This window comes from Panthera onca, chromosome C1 (assembly GCF_046562875.1).
Source record: "Panthera onca isolate mPanOnc1 chromosome C1, mPanOnc1 haplotype 2, whole genome shotgun sequence".
Taxonomy (NCBI): domain Eukaryota; kingdom Metazoa; phylum Chordata; class Mammalia; order Carnivora; family Felidae; genus Panthera; species Panthera onca.
This window is the reverse complement of record NC_138346.1, coordinates 208,608,322-208,623,599: the sequence shown is the minus strand read 5'-3', so window position 1 is coordinate 208,623,599 and position 15,278 is coordinate 208,608,322.

Genomic DNA, 15,278 nt, shown 5'->3' with positions numbered 1-15,278 from the left:
TGGTCCCTGCATCGCACCACATGGTGATGGCATAGAGCCTGCTTCAGTGATTCCTGAGACCCACACGGGTTAATTCCAGCAAAGGAACTGTTTCCCAGGGGTTTTAGCTTCTGGTCCGGGAGCCCCGCCCAGCTTGCGGTCAGGGTCTGGGTGATCAGTCACAGCTAGACCCTGGTTATTATTTTGGCTGCATTTTCCGCCTCTCTCTTTTCCTGTTGCCCAATTAGATTTAATTAGATATTGATAACAGTGGCAGGTGGAATGAGCCTCTGTGGTCCCGGGCTGGAAGGTAGAGGGGTAGCTGCAGAACAAAAGGAGGCCAGAGGAAGGGGACAGCTGGTGTCTCGGGAACCTGGGCACGGGTGCTCCCGGGGGCACTTATAATTCCTGCGTTTTCATCCGCCTTTCCCCTCCGCATCGCTCCCTGCTTCCTCCCCCCAGCCTCTCTGCTCTCCTGCAGGATCCATAGCCCTGCCCATGCCTGCACTGGCTGCTGCCTGTCTCCAGCCTAATTGTTGCCTTCTCTACGCCCTGGGTGTCTTAATGCAGGTCTTTCCCCGAAGAAGGTGGGGCACTTTGGAATACTGTTCAGCAGACATTCTCTCCCCTCTCCTCCCGCTCCACCCACCACTGTGGAGCTGGACCGTGTGGCTTGCTTTGACCGGTGCAAAGTCGGCAGATGTGACCCGGGCAGAGGCCCTCACTATGCATGCATCAGCGGCGTGATTTCTTGTGTTCTTGTGACCTGACGTGAGCCCGGGGTGGGTCATTGCCCCCATCGGGGCGGGCCCCAGAATGACCACCCAGGGGTCAGATGTGAGCTCAACCCGCAGCCAGAGTGGAGGAGCCCAGCCGGGTGCAGCCTAGACCAGCCCAGTCGCAGCCACGCCGAGCCCCATGAGCACGAGGGTACGTGCTGTGATTGCGGGTCACGGGGAGGCTGTGCTATTTGTTACACCACGTTGTCCCTGTCAGAGCCTGGCTAGTACAGAGGGTGGGTGCGGCCTCAGTGAATGACACAGCAAAACAGATTCTTCTAGACTAGGAGACGGGAGGCCTGGGCTCTCACCCAAAACTTTCTTTTTTTTTTTTAAACGTTTATTTATTTTTGAGACAGAGAGAGACAGAGCATGAACGGGGGAGGGTCAGAGAGAGAGGGAGACACAGAATCCAAAGCAGGCTCCAGGCTGCGAGCTGTCGGCACAGAGCCCGACACGGGGCTCGAACTCACAGACTGTGAGATCGTGACCTGAGCCGAAGTCGGCTGGTTAACCGACTGAGCCACCCAGGCGCCCCTCACCCAAAAATTTCTATTAACTCCCTTGCTGGCTTTGGAGAGGTGGGGAAGAAGCTAATACGGGTTGATCATCCTCGGTGGGCCAGGTGCCGTGCTAAGAACTTCCCACGTGTTACTCTACGTGATCGCCACCATTTCGATCTTAATCTGAAGAGTAAGTACTCTGTGCCAGGTATTAAGTGTTTATAATGCAATTAGGATTGTGCTAAAAATGGCACCAATGCTTAAGTGATGAGTAACTTGAAAAAAGACAGCCATTTGTTGAATGCGTACCATGGGGCAGGCTTGCATCAGGCTGTCTCAACGTACGGTCTCAATTCACCCTCAGTACAACGGCAAAGAATGGTCTGGCCTAAAACGCCGGTAGTGCTGAGTTAGGGACACCCTGGTTTGGCTGTTCGGGGAGCCTGGCAGCGAATGCAACTGGGATTTGTTTTGTCCCAACGCAACTATGTTAGTTTCCTGTGACGGCTGTAGCAAATTGCCACAAACGGGGCGGCTTAAAACCCCAGACATTCATTTCCTCACAGTTCTGGAAGCCAGAAGTCCGAAATCAAGGCAGCGGCGAGAGCACGCTCCCTCCGGAGGCTCCGGCAGAGATCCTCGCGTCCTCCAGCCCTCGTGCCGCCCGCGCTCCAGCCTCTGCGTCCGGCCTCCCGCCGGCTTCTCTTGGTCTCAGTTTCCCTCTGCTCGTCTCTGAGGGTGCACCTGCCATCGGATTGAGGGCCCACACAGGTACTCCAGGATTATCTCCTCGTCTTAGGACCTCCTCACTTAATCCCGTCTTCAAGACCCTTTTTCCAAGTATGGTACCGTCACAGGTTTGGGGGGTTGGATGCGGACCATCTCCTGACCTATTATCTTCTTGAACAGAGACCCCCATCCTGCTCTTCCACAGGTATTTTATTTATGTTTTACCTTCACAGAGATTCTCCGAGGAGTACATTTTACCCCGGTTTACTCGGGAGGCCCTGAGGCTCAGAGAGGTTGTGTAACTCTCCGGGAAGAATCAGCACAAACGGCAGGATTTGCTCTCTGGGTTTAAAGCTCTTGCTCTCACCCGTCGGCTTGCTCCCTGAACCCCAGCCATCCGTCTGGGCTCAGAGATGCCCACACTCCGAGGAGCGCCCAGAGATGCCCCCCTGGACCAGCTGCAGTGGGTGGTTAGTGGGCATCCTTTCCGGGCAACATGAATCATCAGCAACCTTTTCAGGGGAAAAACGGGATACTGGGAGGAGAAAGCCCCAGGATCAGCAGCCACCTCTGGAGAGGGAGAATGAGCGGCCTTGTCCTGGGGACTTGCCTATGACAGTCAGGGGCAGGCCAAGCCCGGCCTTTCCATCACTGCTGCTCCGGGGAGCTCCTCCCCCCCTCTCCCCCAGCCACCTGCCTCCCTCACTAGCCCCTCAGGGGATACTGTGCCGGGTGACCTGTGCGCCAGCATGCTGCGAGGATGGGAACGGAATGACGACAAGAAGGGGCTTGTCTGGCCCTGTTTGATGCGGTGGATGGAGTCGGTTCAGGGCACAGGCGTGAGACCCGTCCATCATTAGCAGTGAAAGTCCCACCGTATGCCACAGAGATGAATGGAGCCACTCATTTAACAACCTCAGTGAAATCCCTTTCCCCCTCCTTTTGTAATTGTTTTATTGACTCATAATTTACACACAAGGAACTGTGTATCTTTCAAGTGAGACTCTGGTTATATTCTGATGCATGCATACATCTGTAAAGCCGTCGCCACAATCAAGATAATGAATATAATACATACATCACTCTCCAGAAGTCTCCCTGTGCCCCTGTGTCATCAATTTCCTCGTCCTCACTCGCCCTGCCATTTCCAGGCAATCACCGATCTGCCCTCCGCCACCATGGATTTGTTTGCATTTTCTAGAGCATAAACTGTACAGGAGGGACTGTTTCCTGTATGGCTCCTCCCACTCAGCATGGTCATTGGGCGATTCGACCGTGACTTATCGTGTATCCGCGGTTCGTTCTTTGCACCGATGGCTAGCATTCCACCTCGTGGCTGTTTTGCGGTTTGTCCATCCATTCACCTGTGGACGGAGCTCTTCTGGTTTCGGACAGTTGTGAACAAAAGGTGTTCCGCACGTGTGCGTAAAAGGCCTCGTATGGACGCGTGCTTTCTTTGTTCTTGGAAGGGCTGGTTCGTATGGTGGGTGTGCGCTTGCTTTCAGAAACCAGCAAACGCTTCTGAAGTGTGTGAACCAACGTCACGTTCCCACCGGCTGTGCGTGCGATTTCCTGTTGCCCCACGTCCTCACGGAGCTGGGTATGGCCAGTCTCGTTCTCGGCCAAGCTAACAAGTCGGTTGGCATCTCTGAGCCTTTAATTGGCATGCCCCGTGTCTGGTAACGTTGAGCATCTCCCTGTGTGCCTATTTGCCGTCCCTACGTCTTCTTGGGCGAGACGTCTGCTCACATCCTTTGCCCCTTTTTAATTGGGCTGTTTATTTTCTTCCCACTGCGTTTTGAGAATCCTTTACATATTCCAGATATGTCTTTTAGCAGATGTACGATCTATGGATATTTTTTTTTCCTCTCAGCCTTTGTTTTGCCTTTTCATCCCCATTAACTGTACGTACCTCTCAAAGAGCAGACCGTGTTATTGACGTTGTATCTGAGACATCTTGGTCTGGCCCGGAGTCCGGAAAATCTTCATCGGCCCCGAGCTGGGGCACCTGTGGGGCCAGCCACATGTGCCTCTCACTTCTCAGGGATCCGAGTCCTTCACTGTCTGGTGCCCAGTGCCTTAAAAACCATTGTTTAGTGCATTCAGTCTGTTTTTTGCTGCTGTTTGGGCAGAAGGCTACATCTGATCCCTGCTACCCCATCCTGACCTGAAGCCCTGCTGGACTTTTAAGGCAGACGCGATTTTGTTCATAACGTCACCCATTTCTTGCTTGAGGACGGGTAGAACCAGGATGGAAGCCGAGGGCTGCCCGAGTCCAAAGCCTGGGGCCATGGACCTGGGGCTCGGACTTCCGGGACCGGAGCCGGTTCCATTCCCACTTGCTGCCAGAAATTCCAGAGTTGGGGACACATCTAGGATCTGGGGTTGGTCAGGCAGCAGGCTCTGGCTTGGCATCACAACTCCAAAATAACCTCTCTGAGCTCTAGCTGTCTAATCTGCTGTCTAATCTGTCCAAAACGTTCATTCTGACTTGACTTGCTCTGTAAAGGGTGCCATAAAATGCAATCACAGAACCATAGGCTTTCCAGGACCCTGTAGGTGATCGAGCCCAACCTTCCATTCAAAGCCACTTCCACGGCAGGATTAGAAATCTACAAAGAGCTCGCCGCCATTTACCCTTCCTGTGGCCATTGCAGACATCACTAATCAATGGTGGAGCTGCTTCCTGCTCAGCTAGACTTCACTCCCAGATCCAATGGTCTTTTAATCCAGCGTGCCAAGTGCCCACCGCCAGTTGATTGGATTGGCACATGGAACGAAGCCCGTTCACACCCCAAAGCTCCCAAGCACTCTGGTCAGATGGCCCCCCCTGGCCAATGCAAATGCACCCCTTGTTTGCCCAAGCCCTTTACTACCTCCAAAGGTAGTCGGTTCCATCCCCATCCAGCTGTAAAGTCCTCGCGTGACAAACGAACCCACTGTCCAGTCGACACTATTCCTTTACCTTAAGCCGTGTGTGCTGGGGACTCAGAGACCAGACATCACACCTTCTAGAAAAACCGAAGTCCTGGGGCGCCTGGGTGGCTCAGTCGGTTAAGCGGCCGACTTCGGCTCAGGTCATGATCTCGCGGTCCGTGAGTTCGAGCCCCACGTCGGGCTCTGTGCTGACCGCTCAGAGCCTGGAGCCTGTTTCAGATTCTGTGTCTCCCTCTCGCTGACCCTCCCCCACTCATGCTCGGTCTCTCTCTGTCTCAAAAATAAATAAAACGTTAAAAAAAATTAAAAGAAAAAAAAAAGAAAAACTGAAGTCCTTCAGATACGACGTGAGGATGACGGCCACGTCCCCTGTTCACCTGAGGAGGTATGTCCAGTGCCAGCCACGTGACTGTGGCCCTTTACAGCCCGCTTTCCCTTATTTTCAGACACTTTTGTTTGCCAGCATCCTCCCTTTCAAAATGAGTTTGAAAAACACCCGGGGTTGGGTCTGTTGACCGCGCAGAAGAGAAAAAGTCTTGGTCTCAACATTGTACGTTTGTTAACATAGCTGAGGACCTTGATAGCTTTTATTTTATTTTATTTTTTTATTTTTTTAACGTTTATTTATTATTGAGAGACAGAGAGACACAGAGTGTGAGCAGGGGAGGGGTAGAGAGAGGGGGAGACATAGAATCGGAAGCAGGTTCCAGGCTCTGAGCTGCTGGCACAGAGCCCGACGTGGGGCTCGAACCCACAAGCCGTGAGATCGTGACCCGAGCCGAAGTCGGTCACTTAACCGACTGAGCCCCCCAGGCACCCACCTTGATGGCCTTTAAAGCGATGCTCATGCTTCGCTCATGCGAGAAAATGTGAGCTCGTTGTCATGTGAACAGAGTGAGGTCAGATGTCCCGGTTCCGATCGCTGCATATCTGTGAACACAGAGCAGCCCCTGATAACCTCTCTGTCACATCTTGTCAGTGCAGCCTGCGACTGTTTGCAAAGGATCTCTGTCCCCAGGCCACCACGGTGCCTGGGGCATGCTGAGTATCAGTAATAGGAACATTAGCTAGCATGGCTCTTAGTGCGTGCTTGATAGTTCTAAGCGTGTTATGTGTTCTGGCTGATTGAATCTTCACAACAGCCCTGGGAGGCTGACACTATTTGGTCCCGATTTTACAGAGGAGGAAACGGATCCAGAGAGGTTAAATGAGCTAGTATGTGGCTGAGCTGGGGTTTGAACCCAGCTCTGAAGTGTGTGCCCCTAGTCACTACATGACTCTGCTCTGTGGGGCCTGAACTTTATATAAACGCCTGTTACATGGCTAGTCCTGCTTTCGCACACAGTTCTCAGGGAAGGCTTCCTAGAAGTGGCAGGAGAAAGTGAGACACGGGGCTAGCCTCCCTGCTGGTCCAGGCCTGTGTCCCCTTGTCCCACCCGGACAGGAACCCTCAACTGGGCAAAGACAGAAAGAGAGTGTCACCCTCTGGTCTGATGGTTTCTCTGTGCAAGTTCCTCTTATCCTGCAGGCTGCAAACAGGTGAGGGCAGATCGACATCCAAATGTGATTTTACCCAGAGCCCAGCCCGCCTCTCCCCTGCACCTGGACGGCCATGGCCTCTGATCTCCACTCAGAGCTCCACTCTGAGATGAATCACAAGACCGAGGGCACAAAGGGACAGCCCAGTTTGAGATGACGACTCAGGGCCTCCGCCAGCCAAGCCGCCCGCCCGCTCCCTCCCAGGGAGTCCTCAGGCCCGTGTTTGGGTGGACAGTGAGCCAGCCAGCGCACTTCCTCTCCCTGCTCACTGACGTCAGTTCTGTTCCAGGCCCACGGCCCCACTGGGCCAGTAAGAGGCAGGCCTGGGACTATGACAGAAACTATTCTTTTCTATGGACTTGAACCCAGGAGGAGGTGAACTTGAGCCTTCACAAGAAGGACCTGCTGTCTGTAGAAAATGCAAGAGTAGGAAACAGCCGAGAGGCCGTGCCGAGCCCCCAATCCAGCCGCGCCGGACCCCTCTGCTGTCCCAGCCTGTCGACCTCCCGGGTTTCTTCGGCTGGGTGGGCTGGCTTTTCTGCCACAGTCCATCCAGAGAGCTCTGACGAGGGGGGGCTGTGACCCCAGCTCCGGTGGGTGATGCCAACTCCAGGCCCTCTCTGGCTGTGGTGTGCCGGCCCGGGGCCAGGGGCCATGAGGGGATTCGCCTCTGGCAGGAAATGCGAGCCCCAACAACACATCAGACGTGTTGGGGTCCAGCAATGAATCAGGCGTAGGCCTTGTCCCTGAGGAACTCATGGCCAGTGAGCAAAATCCATTGTTACATGTGCAGTTCATGTCCACAGTGTGAGGGGCACCCCCCGTGGTGCCCGGGGGGAGGGGCCCAGGGGACGGAGTAGGCCTCCCCCTGGAGTGTAGGGGTGGACCATGAAGGGCCCCCCGCCAGAGAGGGCGGTGCTTATGGCAACTCTTGAGGGAACTCGAGGCCTGCATCATCCTGCGCTCAAATCCTGGCCCCACCCCCGTGACACTGGGCACACTCCTTAGCGTCCGTGCCTCAGTTTCCTTGTCTGTAAAATGGGCATCTACCCCATGGGTTTGTAGAGGACTACACATCATAATTTAAGCGTAGTGATGAGCAGTGACTGGCCTGGAGTACATTTTCCGCAAACGCTCTATTATTGTTGCTGTATCCTTATCTCCCTGAGGACGGGAACGCTCATGCACAGGGTAGGTGTGCAGGATTCAAGTCTGTGGAAGACAAGAAGAGGCTCCGGATGGCGGGGCCAGCACGCGGAGGTGGGACAAGGCAGGGGGGCCCCCCAGCGCCCCACACGCACGGCTCGTGGGCAGCCGGTGTGCTCTGGTGGGGGGAGGGGCAGGAGATCAAGAGCTCAGGGTCCGTGTTGGGGTCCCATATAAAGACCTGGTGCGTTACTGTAAGCAGAATGCTACGTCCTGTCTTTGGAAGGAGGATTTGCAGCCACATAACCCAGAAGTCACTTGTCGATTTGATCAAGTCAGTTAAGTTACCGGTCAACTCAGTGGCAAACTGCCCCCCCCATTGGGCCGAAAGTTTGGCTGAAGCCGGCGTGTGCCTGGTTGGAAGCACCCGCTGGGCTGGGCTGCGTCTGGGCAAGGTCACCCGAGCAGGAGGGGCCCAGGGGCCCAGCCTCCGTGGGGGATGACGGAAGACGGCACCAGACCGTGTTGGTGTTTATTCCTGCTTTTTCTGGCTTGGAAAAGGGTGGTGGTTCCTGCTGTAAGCTCCCGAAACTGTGGGAGTAGTGATCCCTGCGAGGCCAGCACCCCTCCCCCCACGAAGCCTGACCGAAGGGGAAGGTCATCACCCGGCAGCACCCCGTTCCAGCCCCCGGTCCCCCAACTTCTGGGGCAACATCGGGTTACGTTGGCCAGTGTGGACAAGGCTCCAACCTCAGGGAAAAGACCACCCGCTCCACCCACCTAAGCCCTACTCGCCCGCCCCCTCACTGCCCCCCAGCTGCTCCCCACCTCGCTCACCGAGGCCCCTTCCTCCCTCATTTGCCCAGGAATCCAGCCTCCCGATGGCTCATTTCCCCGCTCGTACACTCTGGTCTGTACGTTCACAAACACTCCCCCGACACCTAGGCATCTCATTCCCTCCCAGTTCTAGAGGCTAGAAGTCCAAAATCAGTGTCCAGGGCCGTGGTGTCCTCTCCGAGGCTCCGGGTAGAATCCTTTCCCGGATCTTCCAAGCTTCGCGGTGGCCGACTGTCCGTGGTGCTGAATGTCTCTGCTCTTTTGCCACATGGCGTTTTTCCTGCGTCCCGTGTCCAGTTTCCCTCTTCTTATAAGGACACCAACCACCCTAACAACGTTAACCTGATGACATTTGCAAAGACCCTGTTTCCAGTGAAGATCATCTTAACAGGGACTGGGAGCTTAGGACTTCAACATACCTTCTTGGGGGACACATATCAACCCAGCACGCCCAACACGTACCCGGCCTGGTGACCGGCATCGGAGGATGATACCTGTCACGTAGAAGCTTCCCCCCTTCACCACAGCCCCACGGGGAAAACAGTGTCTCAGGGCTGCGGCCCCCGCTGAAAATTCCCAGGCTCTGGGCTTGCTGGGGACAGCAGCCCTGCCTCACCGGCCTCACCTCTCCGGACGCCACCCCCAGGTGGGCCTCAGCAGCTCGCCAGTTAACGGTGGAAAGAGCAGTGGGCAGAATAAATCTCACAGTGAAATTAATGTAGCTCAAGAAAAAAAAGTACATTTACTCATTTCAACTTCTTGTTGCCAGACTCATAAGTGAATAAATCCGAAATAAATGTAACCGGACAAAGCGAGAAGCCGTGAGAAACGCAATCCCATTGCCCTAAATGAAGACAAAGGCTCTGAGACAATATTAAATTCCATCCCCAAAGGCTCATTTCATTTCAGACCCAGATTTGCACAAAATCGAGTTTTCCTGCCAGCCAAGCCCCGCTCCTGCTCACATCCTCCTCCTCCCCCGCTCCCTCTCCCCCCCCAACTCCCCCCACCCCCTCGTCCCTTCCTGCCAGTGTTCTTGTCCCTGAAGTTTGCACGCTCTGTCTACTCGGGAGCCAGCTGGTCCCCAAACTCCCAGGACGCGGTGACTTCCTCAGCTCCGGATGGACAGCTTCGTGGGACTCCAGGGACCGGCAGCATCTGCTCGGGCTTCCAGGAGTTCAGATCATTAGTCGTCTGAATCCTCCCCCTGCCCAGGTGGGGCAGAAGGCAGGCTGCGCTCACCTGTGTGTCTCCAAGGACCTTTAGGACCTGTGCGGTTGGGGGGGTCAGGTCTGCAGGCGGGAGGCCCTCCGGTACTGAGCCAAATGGTTAATCCAGGTCTGACGGGGATGGAGGCAGGGCTGTGGGCCATCTTGCTCCATATCATGTCAACCCGATGACTACAGATCTCCTGCCCTCACAGCGTACAGACCTAGGGTGCGGACATCCCCGGAGAGCAGGAGCACGGGCGTGGGGAATGCGGAGGAAGGAGCTGACAGACGTCCGTCACCAGGGCGAACGGTTACCTCTGGGGCAGAACTCTGCCAGCGTCAACAACTGTGTTACCGGCGCCCAGCCCTTCCCGCGTGGACCAGGGGGTTGATCTTGGCGATTATTGGTGGGGGCGGGTTTACTTTTTTTTTTTTCTTAAAGTAGTCTCGACACCCAACGTGGGGCTTGAACCCACAACCCCGAGATCAAGAGTCGTATGCTCCGCTCACTGAGCCAGCCAGGTGCCCCCAGGTTTGCTTTTAACAATGGTAATAGTTGCCCTGACTTAGAAATTACTGGGTGCCCACTCCTCTCCATAGGCTTATCCTCCTATTCATTCAATAAGTCTGCTTTGAGTGCCTACTATTTGCTAGGTTCGCTTTTTAGTGCTGGAGACCACGGCCGGTTTGGGAAGCTTACATTCTAGAAGGGGGTCGCATATGCTATCTCTTTCTGCTATGTTCTAGCGGAAGGAGTTATATATATTATTGTTGACTATATATTTATACTCACGATACTACATCGATCTAATTATATTAAACTTTGTTACATGGTATAGAATTTATATGATGTTATGCTATATTGCACACCACGTATGACATCATACGACATCACGTATCACATAGTACGTATTCCATTTATTCTTCAGAACAACCCTGCCGGAAGGGGGGAGGGTCTCAGCATATCCGTGCTGTAGCTGAGACAACAAGGTTGCAGAGAGAAGGGATGGGCTGAGTGCCCACAGCTCAGTGAGCAAGCGGGCAATGCTCAAAGAGCCGGAGGGAGGAAGGTGGCTTTTGGAGCGGGACAGGCCTGGGTCCGATCCCAAGAGGGAGCGCTCATAGGCTGCCAGCCTCTGTTTCCCTGCCGGGATGGCCGGGACCCTCCCCTGGGATGATGTGGTTGCTCAGCTCCTGGCTCAGCCCCCCCCCAGGTAGGGGCCAGCCTTCCCCATGGCGGTGACTGTGGGCACTACGTGGCCCGGACCACAGAGCAGCTCGGTGGCAGGCCCCAAGCATCACTGCCCCGCCCCCCCATCACTTGCCCTCTAACCCGAGGTGAGGCAGGCAGCCCCTCCAGCTCATTGGCTGTCACTTGCCCCCTGACGAGCAGCAGGTGTGAGGGTTAAGAGGACAGACTTGGGGCCCAGGCTGCTGTGTTCCAATCCTGGTTCTGCCCCCTGCTCACGGGGCGAACTTTTCCCTTGTGTGACTGGAGGGAGGACCGGGGATGGATCAAGGCTCAGGACGGAGGGTGTCCCGTGGATGGTCAGCACCTGGTGAGAAGGTGGGCTGGTGCCCGACCGAGACGGGACACAGATCCCCCGCCACGGGGAATTTCCAAGGAGTCTCGAAAAGGAAGCTCCGGGGGGGCTGGCGACTTTTGTCAACGAAGTCAGGAGTCAGGAAAACGTTAGTCTGGGAAACATAGTCCTCTGCCCAGCGCTCTGGGAGCAGAGAGCCCAGGAAGCCCACCCTTGACCCTGACCCCCTCTTGCCTCCAAAGGCCCCAGTGGCTCATGTGTATGAAGCAGGTACCTACGGGGTACAGTTTCCAGGACGATCACTCTAATCACCCGTTCCTGGTTCTGTGGGGGAATACTTTAAGTCAGACTTACTTTTCTTTTTGTTTTTTTAACAACTCCTTGGGTTTTAGTATATTCACAGAGTTGAGAAACTATTACCATGACAAAATTTAAGATGTTTCATCTTTCCAAAAAGAGTTTCCGCCCCATTTAACCATCACCTCCCCTCCCCTCCACCTCCCCAGCCCCGACAACCATTAATCTGTTTTGTGTCTCTGTACAGTCGCCTGATCTAGACATTTCGTCCAAAGGGAATCATACAACACGTGGTCTTCTGTGACTGGCTTCTCCGGCTTTATTTATGGACTCCTACGTGTACGGTTAGGAGAATCTCCTGGATCATCCAGCCCAAACCCTTCTATTTCAGATGGGAAAGTGAGGCCCAAAGAGAGGGGAGGTCACTTCTCTACGGCCGGGAGCAGAACTAGAACGGGTAACTCCTAATGCCCAATGTGACCCTCTTTTCCTCATCTGCCTCTCCCCACCCCCCCCACCCCCCCAGGAAGTGTGTGCCAGAAACAACTTAAAGGTATGATCCCTGAGAAATAAGGACTCCCCTTTTGAGGGCAGTAGGTAAGTAGGTGCGTTCATTCATTCATCCATGCATTCATTCATGCATGCATTCATTCACCAGCAAATATTTGTTGGATACGAATATCCTGCCGGGTCCAAGTCCAGGCAGTGGAGAGACAGAAGGGAAGGACATAGAGAAGCCCAGTGCTTGAGACTATAGACACGTAACCTGGAAACAGACATACAGAAAAGGAGCGTCAGGTGCGGCCAGCGCTGTGGACACCGTAGAAGGGAAGTGAGAGAGAGTAGCTGGCCTGGGGGAGGGTTGCCACATCCTCCCGGGCGGGCGGAGAAGCCTCTGGGAGGAGGGGACGTTTGGTGCAGTGGGGTCAGCTGTGCAAACGTCTAGGGGGGAAGAGAATTCTAACAGGAGGGAACAGAGTTTGGGAACTGAGCGTGGAGAGGTGGGGCTACAGAGAAGGCCAGGGTGGCTGGAGCGTCCTCGTGGGGACAGTGGCGGGAGGTAAGGTTCACTTTCCCCCTGACCCTCCCAACACCACGTATCCGTCCACAGTGGCCGTTGCGTGTTTATGGCAGTGTCTCCTGTGCTGGCCTGGATGGCTAGGTCTTTGAGCCCGGCGCCCCTGTGCCTGGTTGACCCGTGGCTGGGTCAGCATTGTTTGAATTGATATCTTCTCAGGAATTCCCAATATAGGCCTTTCGGAGAGCAGGTCTGCATGAATGAAGGTGGGGTGGGAGGCAGACCCCTGCAGGGTGTCAAGGGAGGGGAGGGGGGCAGAACTGGGTCGCCAAAGACCCACTCGACCCATCGGCCCTCGCCTGCTTGCTGCATCTCGACTTTTTTGCTTGCCCTTGTCTCTGCTGTCATCCTCCTTGAGAGCCAAGTTGTTTGGGAAAGAGAAAACCAGTTGCATAACTGTGTCCGTTAGCAGGCATGTTCTAATTTTAAAAAATGTGTCACTCTCCAAACTGCGCTTCCCTTAATCAGGCAATTACTTTATGATGTAGTATAGTTAAGGAGAGGGGAAAAACAAAACCAAAAAAAAACCACAAACCACCAACCCTTGAAATCCCAAACATTTTCTTGCGGAGAATTAATTTGGTAAATGTTTGACTTGAGCTCAAGAGTGTCTTTTGTTTCCATTTCTAAATGACAAAAGGGACACAAAAGAAAGGTGATAATTTAGTATTAATCAATCTTCTTCATTAAAATTAGCTCCTCAAACCAAGGGTGTCATGGAAAACAGTGAATGTCGGGAGAAGGGCTTGGGGGTCCGGCGAGAGGTGGGGCATGAGGACATCTGCAGGGCCCCAGGGTTATCACGTGGGCATGGCCCCAGGGGGCACAGGACGGGACAGGATGGGTAGCTGGCTCTGAAATGGTAACCGTCATGGATTGAGTGCTTCCCCCATTCCAGCCCTCCATCCAAGCCCTATTCAATACCCTACTGTTTCCACCCGGAGCAACCCTGTGATGTAGGTATCGCTACGCCCATTTCACAGCTGAAGGCACTGAGCTTCGGGAAGGTAAGAGCGTCTGCCCAACCCTTGCAGCTGGAAGTGTGGAACTGAGTCTGGAACCAGACTCCGTCCCTGTTCTGTCTTCCCAGCCCTGCGTGCTCTCTCCTCTGCCAAGTCCAGGGCCAGGAGCAGGCAGATCCCACAGGTCAGGAAGGGCAACCAGGAGGGCCTAGAGGTAAATCAGAGACTTGACCGCTTCTGCCACGGAAGGTTCTGCCGGGGATGCCCTGAGTGGAGAGGCAGATTCGAGGCATCTACGAAGCCTCCGTCCATCACCCAAGGGTACCCGTTCTCCCCCTGCCCGCCCTCCTGGGAGGCCTCATTCTAAATGTTTCCTGTGCCCCTCACTTCATCAAAATGCCCGGGTCTCTCTGTCCTTCCCCTTGGCCTCCTGGGTCACAGTGAGTCAACGTGCCCCTTGTCCTGTGTGATCTATGTGTTGTGAAACCCACGAAATCTCGGAAGCTAGAGATTCCCCTTCCGTACAGGCTTGCGTTGGAAGCATTCTGACCTAGAATGGTGGGGGTGGGGAGGTGGAGGGGGTCTGTTCTCCATAATTTGGATCTATCCCTCCTCTCTCTCTCCAAACCCCAGCACTGAGACTTTTCCTCCTTCTCCCCACGCCCCCTCCCCACCTCTTTATTGTGTAGAGCAGTGGAGAGAGGCAGTCTGGCTACCTCTTCCCACTTTCTTCTTCCGGCTCAGTCCAATCTGCTGCACGGGGCCAACTGCACATGACGGGCCATCACTGGAGGGGGCGGGGAGACTGGGAGCTGAGCCGGCAGGGAGACAGCATTTTCACCGGGAGGAGAGGGTGGTGGGGAATCCTCACTTGGTAACACATCTTGTCCCTGTCACGAGATCCCATATGTTTCAACGGTAACACTGCCACCACCAGGAAGGCGCACAGCACCCTTTATCTGCTACAGTGCAGACGTCCAAAGGGCCCACTGAAACATTCCCCGTCGAAGGATGGTCGGCTGCCGGTGGCCCGAAAGGCTCGTGAGTGGGAGCAATGGGGTGCCCTAGCCCAGGCGGGACCCCAAGGCCTCTGATTAGTTGAAATGGGAACCCCCAAGTGAACAATTGCCCCATGTCAGGCTTTAGGCTATGAAGAAAAACAACCAATTATTTGGCACGGGTTATATACAAAGTACTCACTTCCCTGCAAGATGCATGTTATCTCCTCCCATCTCACAGACGAGAAAACTGAGTCTCAGAGAAGTTAATTCACTTGCTCAAAGCCAAGCAGCTTGTAAGTGGCAGAGCAAGGATTAGAACCTATGCCCTCCTGATGTTACCACCCATTCCCTGCTCATTACACCCTCTTGCTTTCCAACCAAGTGCACAGAGTCTATTTTCCTACCTGCTGAAAGAGGCACAGCCTGATCATATCCTGATGCGCTGTAACGTTGGAGGCAACGTTTGTGATGTCTTTCTTTCGGGCATTTGGACGAGGGTAGACCCTGGGGCAACGTGGGACCCCTCCTTGGGTTACCATTTTAATGTCCATATAGCATTTGATTATCATGGTAAGAATTTGCAGTAGGCACTGCATGGATTCGTGCATCCAGTAGTTTAAGGCAGTATTTACGGTGCCCCTACTGTGTGCCAGTCACTGTGATAGATGCTGTCATTGCAAGCACAGCTCATCGGGCTTTGCCGGCATGCAGTTTTGCGGTCTTGTCGGGAAAACTG